Source organism: Halyomorpha halys, unplaced genomic scaffold, assembly GCF_000696795.3.
Source record: "Halyomorpha halys isolate HHAL.00 unplaced genomic scaffold, Hhal_1.1 Scaffold368.1, whole genome shotgun sequence".
NCBI lineage: Eukaryota > Metazoa > Arthropoda > Insecta > Hemiptera > Pentatomidae > Halyomorpha > Halyomorpha halys.
The window spans coordinates 500,083-508,232 of record NW_027111728.1 but is presented as its reverse complement, the minus strand read 5'-3'; the positions used below and the strand labels follow the sequence as shown (position 1 = coordinate 508,232).

Here is an 8,150-nt window from a genome sequence, read left to right as displayed (position 1 = left end):
GGTATTATTAAAGGATATTGTAGGGGAAGAGGCCATGGGTTTACGTCGAAGAAGTAAAATATGAATTTATCTCTAGTGATATTACAAATAATTTAATTAACAACTACTAAAATGAAAATGAAGTAAGGAATAAAATAACATTTATTAGAAAAAAAGTTAAATCAAATTAAATAAAAATAATAAAGCTGCAAATTTACAATTAATGAATTAATATAATAATGAGAATAAAACAAGATGATACACAATATGGTAAAAATGAGGATCCAATAATATCTATTACTAAGCATACACATAATTTTCTAATTCAAATTGTAATATAATAAATTAATCATGTGGATTTAAGAAAGAATACAGGCAGATATGGTTATTTGGAAAATCAATTATCAATTATTGATTTTTCGATTTGTTTTTTATTTTCTCAAAAACAGCTTACAGTTTTTATGTAATCTGGTTATATCACTGCAAAATTAAATGCTGTTTAATATTAACAAGATTATATCCTCATTGAAACAGTTAAATAGGGTTTAGATGCTAAATTTTCTAAAAATGTTTCTCCAAAGTAACTTTAATTTTGTCTATCTAAAATAATTTACTGTTTCGTATTGTTAACAACAATACAAAATTAATAAATATTAACTATGAAAGATTTTGATTATGAAATAAAGAGGAAAAATAAAGAAAAAGTAGTATAAAATGGAAAATCGAAGACAACCGACCATGTCTGGTCTCTCCTGATCGCAGTTCTGAGTACATATATTTGTTATATTTTGCTAAACTGTACTCTAAGAAGTAACAAAGTTGCCATTAGTTATTAACATAATATGAATTATTTAGGAAACAGAAAAATAAAAATTTAATTATTTGAGTCCCTCAGGAGACTCAAGAAGCAATTAATAAACATAGGTTCATAGGAAAAAACTTAATTTTTAAACTTAAATAAAACTTATTAACTTAAATATCTTTATTTATTGTCTATTGAGTATCCTGGCGAATATGGAACATCCCAGACCTGTATTGTTTTGTTGAAAAAAATAATCATAGGAATAAAATCAAAGATGATAAAGTTATGGGTCATAACGATAAGTTATAACTCGATAAAAATAAAAATACAATAAACCGTATAAGATGGTTGAGGGAGATCAATAGATGAAAAGCAATAAATATTTATTTGTATAATAATAATAATAATAAATAATATTTTATTTATTTGTTGTTTTTTTTTTCAAATAAATATCGGAAAAGATTTTATAGATAGGTAAGTGAATATTTACTTCCTTTATTTGAAATCTAAAGAAGCCGATTTTCCTTATCCTTAAGCACGCCTCATTAATAATTCATTTCCCAGTGGTCTAATTATGCGATAAGATTATAAAGAGGCGGTATAAAGTTTTACTTTAGAGTAAATTTAAAATAATGTATTTCCATTCTATTCATTGTTCAAAGTCCTTGCCTTTCAGGATCCTTAACATCGATAATGTTCTGATTAGAACAACATCCCTGGAAAGATAAAGAGGAAATAAATCAAGAGAAGGACCCCACCTTATCAAAATACAATTTGATGACATTATTCAAGAGGAGAATGAAATTTATTCTAAACAACTGCGCCAGTTTCCCTGATACTGGGAAAGTTGTCCACGAAACTTGAGAAGTTAATTTCTTCTCTTTGTAACCTATTTATTTCCAGTTGGAATAGTAATACTTAGGTTTATATTAAACGTCACCTTTATGATATATGAAAATATACTTTCTTTTTTTTTTAATCTATTTAGGAACGAGTCTGAAACAATGGGTAAGTTGCTCTCCGCAATATGTAACTTCAATACATATGCTTTTTATCAATTATAATAAATCGGATTCATAAAGCCTCAACACTCTTTATTAATTTATTTTACAGTTGAGCTGTTCAACTTATTTACTTGGACAGCCCTGATGAAGCCCTGCAAAGTGGGGCGAAACGTTGGAAAATAAATAGTTGTAAACTATTTTTATTTCTCTTTTGACCGCAACCCTGACCATCTCCCTATATATCTCTTTAATAATAATTCGTTTAATTAAAAATTTAACTATATTCAGACTAATCCTTTCAGGAGGTGGTATAATCGTACTCTTCTTCAAAGCAAAACTGAAGCCAAAGAAGCCACGCCCTTGGGGTTTAGGTTTACCTTGATACTAGAAACGTCCACTATTATGTACGTCTAGTGCCTGTACTCTTCCCCAACTCTACTGCCACGCCTCTTAATGCATCATACGGCCGACCTTTTTCGTTTCACTTTTCCTACCAACTTACTTCTTCCTCTAAATGTCTTATCAACACTATAATATTCAACCTCACACCAGATTAGACATATTATCGTTCTATTTCGTGTTCTATACAAAGTTCTTTTTTATTTTATAATTAAAAGTCATATTAAACTTAAATCTAAATAATATTAAAATTCAACCATAAAAATCACAAATAAACTTAAATACAAATTTCTGTATAAATGTCGGTTTGAATTTCTAGTATCTAATTTTAAATTACTGCTATACAAGATCCGTAAATTCCTACCCCCTACATACTTCCTCATTATCCGTTCTTATCTCTCCGACAGATTATTTCAAGTAAGTTACAACGGCGCTTATTCATCCCTATCCCTTGGTCCTATCCTTTATACAGTTTCACAGCTGACATCCCAACCCTTGCTAACACTATCCTCACCACGTTTGCCAATGATACATGTCTATTGTCAGTGAACAATGATCCTTACATTGTATCCCAAACTCTCCAATCCCACCCTTGAAGAATGGTGCCAAAATTGGAGGATTAAAATTAATTCCAATAAATCCCACCAAATCACATTTACCCTTCGTCGTAAACCAATGACCTCTTGCCCAACAGTATCCTTTAATAATACTCCACTTATTCCTGTCGAACAGATCCGTTACTTAGGACTACATCTGGACAAACGACTGACATGAAATCCTCATACAAGACTGAAAAGACAGGAAACTGTTCGTCGATTTCGACTATTACAACATTTACTAGACAATCGGTCTAAATTGCCAATACATTACAAAAGATTGATTATACAGGACCTATGACTACATGACTATTATAAGGTCCATCTGGACATACGGAGTTAAGCTTTGGGGCTCCACTAAACCATCAAATTCTTCCCGAATCCAATCCTTACAGTTCAAAATCCTTAACGCTCTTTACTTTGTCACAAATCAAGTCATCCATCATGACCTCAATGTCCCATATGTTGTCGATTTGGCCAAAATCAGATACCATTTCTTCCATGGAAAACTTCCCAATCACCCAAATCCACTTGTTTCTATCCTGGCTTCTCCTTCACTACTTAATAATCCTCCTAGGCGTTTGAAAAGAAATGTTATTGGAGTTCTATCAATGGATAGATTCTCCACATGTTTGTATCATGTCACTATCTCACCTACAGCAAATTTACTTGTTGTATATGTGTTACACAGGTGTAAATAAAAATAAATAAATGATTAAAAATATTTTTTTAAATTAACCGTGAAACTTATATTTTCTGATATTAATTTAATAATAAAATTTTAAAAGTGTTATTTTATTTATGTAAAATAAAAGTTAATTTCTAACATGAGTAACCTATTTATTTCTACTTCGAATAGTAATTTTTTATATTATAAATAGCCTACTAAATTTATCAAAATATCTATTCTAGATACCATTTTGTGAGCAGTACTGAAACAACAGTTAAACTGCTGTCCTCAACATATATCTTTTTTATTTTAATTCTATTCACAGTAACTATTTACCTTAGTTTATCTCTCTCTTTTTTTTATATATTTTTTATATAGTTATTTACAACTGTATAAAAATATATACAACCAGTAAATTTGATATGAGTTATAAAATGACATAATACAAACATGTGGAGACTCCACCCATTGATAGAACTCCAATAACATTTCTCAAGGAGAAGATTTCGGGACCATCTTCTTTTCAGACGTCTAGGAGGATTATCAGGAAATGAACGAAAAGCCATGAAGCCATGTTGGTTTGGGTGGTTGGGAAGTTTATCATGGAAGAATTGGTATCTGGTTCTGGCCAAGTCGGTAACATATAGAACATTGGATGTTGTCCTGAAGGATTTTGGACTGTAAGGATTGGATACGGGAGGAATTCGATGGCTTAGTGGAGCCCCAAAGTTTAACTCAGTATATTCAGATAGGCAATATTATAGTCATGAAGATTAGTCTTATGTAATGGATTGGAAGTCCGTTTGTCTAGAAAATATAGTAGACGTCGGAATTTACGAGCAGTATTCCTATCTTTTCAGTCTTGTATGAGTATTTCTTGTCAGCTGTTCCTCCAGTAGTCTATCTATAAAATAGAATATAATGAAATTTTTATTGTTAGCAGTAGATTCAATGTGAGGACAAAATGGTCGGGGTTGCGGTCATTAGGGTAATAATAAACACAAATTAGAAACATTTTGTGCCAACGTTTTGGTATAAATGTTACTTCTTCATCATGACTAAAAACAAAAAAGATATCGAAATAATATTGAAAACGAAGAAACATTATAACAAGAAATAAACAAGATAACAAATGATTATAAATAAAGATAAATACAATATTGCAACAATCAGAATTTAATAAATAAAAATAACAAAGATTATAGATATTAGAAAAATAAAACAAAATGAGAACACAATAACATGAAAATTGTTTCTCATTTTTTTTACTTTTCTACGATATGCATCATGTTGATTTAAATTTTTTCATTATCTATACAGAGCACTAGATTTTTAATTATTTTTTGTTTTGCTAATATTTTCAACGATTCTTTTATATTTTATTTTTTTTAATTCCTATCTTTGCAATATTGAAATTTTGTATTTTTATATTTACCCGGGATAATTGCTGAAGACAAGTATCCAAATATCTATACTTATTAATTAAGATTATTTGTGTTCTACAAAACTATTAATATTATCCAATTTCTTTTCAAAGGCTTTAGAGTTTACAAGTTTACCAATTTTATATCTTTATAGTTCGTTCCATGTCTGATTAGAGCTTCTCAGGACTTCTCGTCGAAGTCCAACCTGTTCTCTCTTCGGTCTGCCTACTTCTGTGTTTTTCTTCTTACAAGAAATAAACAAGATAACAAATGATTATAAATGTTTTGTTAAATCTTATTCCTCATTGGCTATCATTAGCCACGCCCAAGAATAATAACAAGGGTCAAACAAACACCAAACACTATAGGTAGAGGTGTCGTGTATAAACTACTTGGATAATAGTTTTTGTCCCTTTAGCATCTTGTACCCATTACACACGATGAGAAAGGTGTCCCTGTGTTGAAGGGAATCGGCACATACGTTGCAAAGTGACAAAGACTTCTATAATATAGGAAAGGGTTATTACATATAACTTCTTAATTTCTTACTTTACAGTTTTTGTTTTCATTTTTTTTTTAAAATCCTCAATGCTCCTTATTTTGTTACTAAGAAAACCATCCACAAAGACTTAAATGTTCCTTATGTAACCGATCTAGCCCGAACCCGATAACATTCCTTTCATTATAAACTCCCTAACCACCCAAACCCACTAGTTTCAATTGCTTCCTCTTCCATTCCTTGCAATCCTCCGAGGCGCCTGAAAAGAAGATGGCCTCGTGACCTTATATTGTAAAATGTTTTTAGAGTTCGACCACTGAGTAGTTTCTCTACATGCTGTATCATATCATTATCATTATGCCATTATGATCAAATTTACTTGTTGTATTTTTTATACAGTTGTAAATATCAATAAATAAAAAAAATAATTTTTTTGTTTTCACTATCTCTTGGTTGTCAAACAATTTTTTTACTTTCAGCCTTGACCAAGGCCTCAAATTTAGGCCTATACGTTGACGCTATATGTTATTATAAAACTATAATAAAATAAGTTATACTTATTTGTGTTAGTATAACTGTCCGCACCACAGACTATCTCTTTCTCACATAGAATAAATAAATATAAATAATAATAGAATAAACTTTAAATGGTTATGTAAAACAAAATATACTAATATTCAGCCTTTAAAATTTTGTAAATAATCAGAATATAATATTTTTTAAAAAATGTTGGTTCGGGAATTACCCGTATATTAACACAGCAAATAAATTAATGTTTATTCATAACCCCTACCAGAAGTTAATAATATTTACTCCTCAAAATTTATAGAAAATATCTACTTATTTTTACTGTTTTCGGTCCAAAGATTCTCGAAACCCTCTTGTTGTGGATGAAGCAATCTAATTCCTAACGATCTCACGCGGCGCCGTTTGAAGAGGAAGGAGAAAAATGCTGAGTGGTTGAGGGGTGAGAAGGCTGGAACTAAGGGCAAAACAAAGAGGACAGTTTTTGTCACATTTCCAGCCAAGTCTACGATCCGCCCCGGGCCCTTCCTCTGCTAATATCACCAGCGTACTCTTCAGCCAAACTCTCAGCACTTTCTCCAGGATTACTTTCTCTGTGCCAATTATCCTTCGCTTTGAACTTATATTAGAGATTTTATCTCTTTAAAGCAGTATTATAGTTTAATTATAATAATAATTAAACATTTATAACATGAAGTCATGTGAGGTAATAGGAAGAACATATTATTCACAGATCTTTATATTATTATCGACACTTGCTATGAATTTTTAAAAGGTTTCACATAATGTTTCCATAAAATTTGTTAAACAATACATATATGTCGGAGAGATGGATTTTTTATTAAAAAAAACATAAAAATATACAACATAAAATCTTTATTAATGTCATAAATTCTATTAATGTCATAAATGAGCCTAAGAGGAAAAAAAGGCAGTTATTTCACCCCAATATTTAATTACTTAATTAAAAACTAGGTATAATTACTAGTCAAAATTGATGAGTCTGCCAAGTATAGGTAGGGGATTACAAAATGGCGACTGTTTAAAACGTTAAAAATAATACATTTTTTATTCGAAGCTTTATATCTTAACAACTACCAACAACAATAGAAAATCTAAGAGAGCATTATTTAAAGTAGAGTAAATTTGCTAAAATGTAAGCCCTAATAGAGCTATTTATCATCCCACTTCCCATATATACTTCGAATTACTCGCTGTTTTCGCAACTAAAATCGTTGATTTCTACCGTAGAAAATAAATTATGATAAAAATTAGGCATTATTGGCCAGTAGATTAAAAAAGTATTCATTTCTTGATATACTATATCTTATCATGTTACAAAATGATAGGAAATTCAATTATAAAAAAATTACCTAAATGGGTACAGTAGAATAACAGTTATGAAGATCAGCAAAATTTATTTGTGTAACATTGAAAAAGTATGCATTTTTTTAAAAAGATATTAAATAACTAAACTAAATAAAAATGTAAAATGGTATCCAAACAGTGAATTTAACTCGATCGCCGCCTAAACACCATATCAACATCAAACTAACTCAAACCTACGCAAGGTTAGGAATACTATAATCCTTAAAAGAAAAATCAAATTAAAATCAGAAAAAGTTATTTTTATTTTTAAAACAATTCTCAGGCCACTGCTGATGTATAGCTGTGAAGTCTGGGGAGCGGTATCCTTTACGAAAAGGAAAAAAATTATAATATTTTCAAAATAAAATCCCAAGAATTTCAGTGGATGCTCCTTGGTTTGTAAGAAACAGCCAATGGCATCGGGAATCTCACAAATGGAGACAATAGAGGATTACATTAAAAAAAGGTTCATGAAGATCCACTCCCAGTTACCAACAGTGAAAGGAACAGTGACCTACAACCTGGGAAACCAAACCACAACCCGAAGACTGAAGCCCAAGCTGCTGCAGGACATCCTGTTATAAGTTCTATTATCTGGATTATCTCTCTAGGAAGTCTGGTGAGTCAATTTTTTATAATTTTTTGAGGTTTATTACTTCCATAATCCATTTATAAGATAGATTGTAAAAATTGTGAAAAAGTATATATTGGTGAAACATCAAAAAAACTAGAAACTAGGATTAAGCAGCACATCACCAATTTTAAAAACACTAAAAATATAAATTGCACAGCTTTGGCCTATCACAGCATAAAACTGAACCACGAATTCAACTTTGAAAACACAAAAATAATAGATACAGCACAAAATACAAAAAACAGAAGAT

The 8,150-nt window shown here is 30.2% G+C and overlaps 1 protein-coding gene across 1 annotated transcript in view; it reads right to left on the bottom strand.

Annotated features, from left to right (window-relative positions):
- The window catches only part of LOC106681839 (lachesin), a gene marked incomplete at its 5' end in the record, with an annotated part of 271,331 nt that overhangs the window by 91,010 nt on the left and 172,171 nt on the right, over positions 1–8,150 (bottom strand).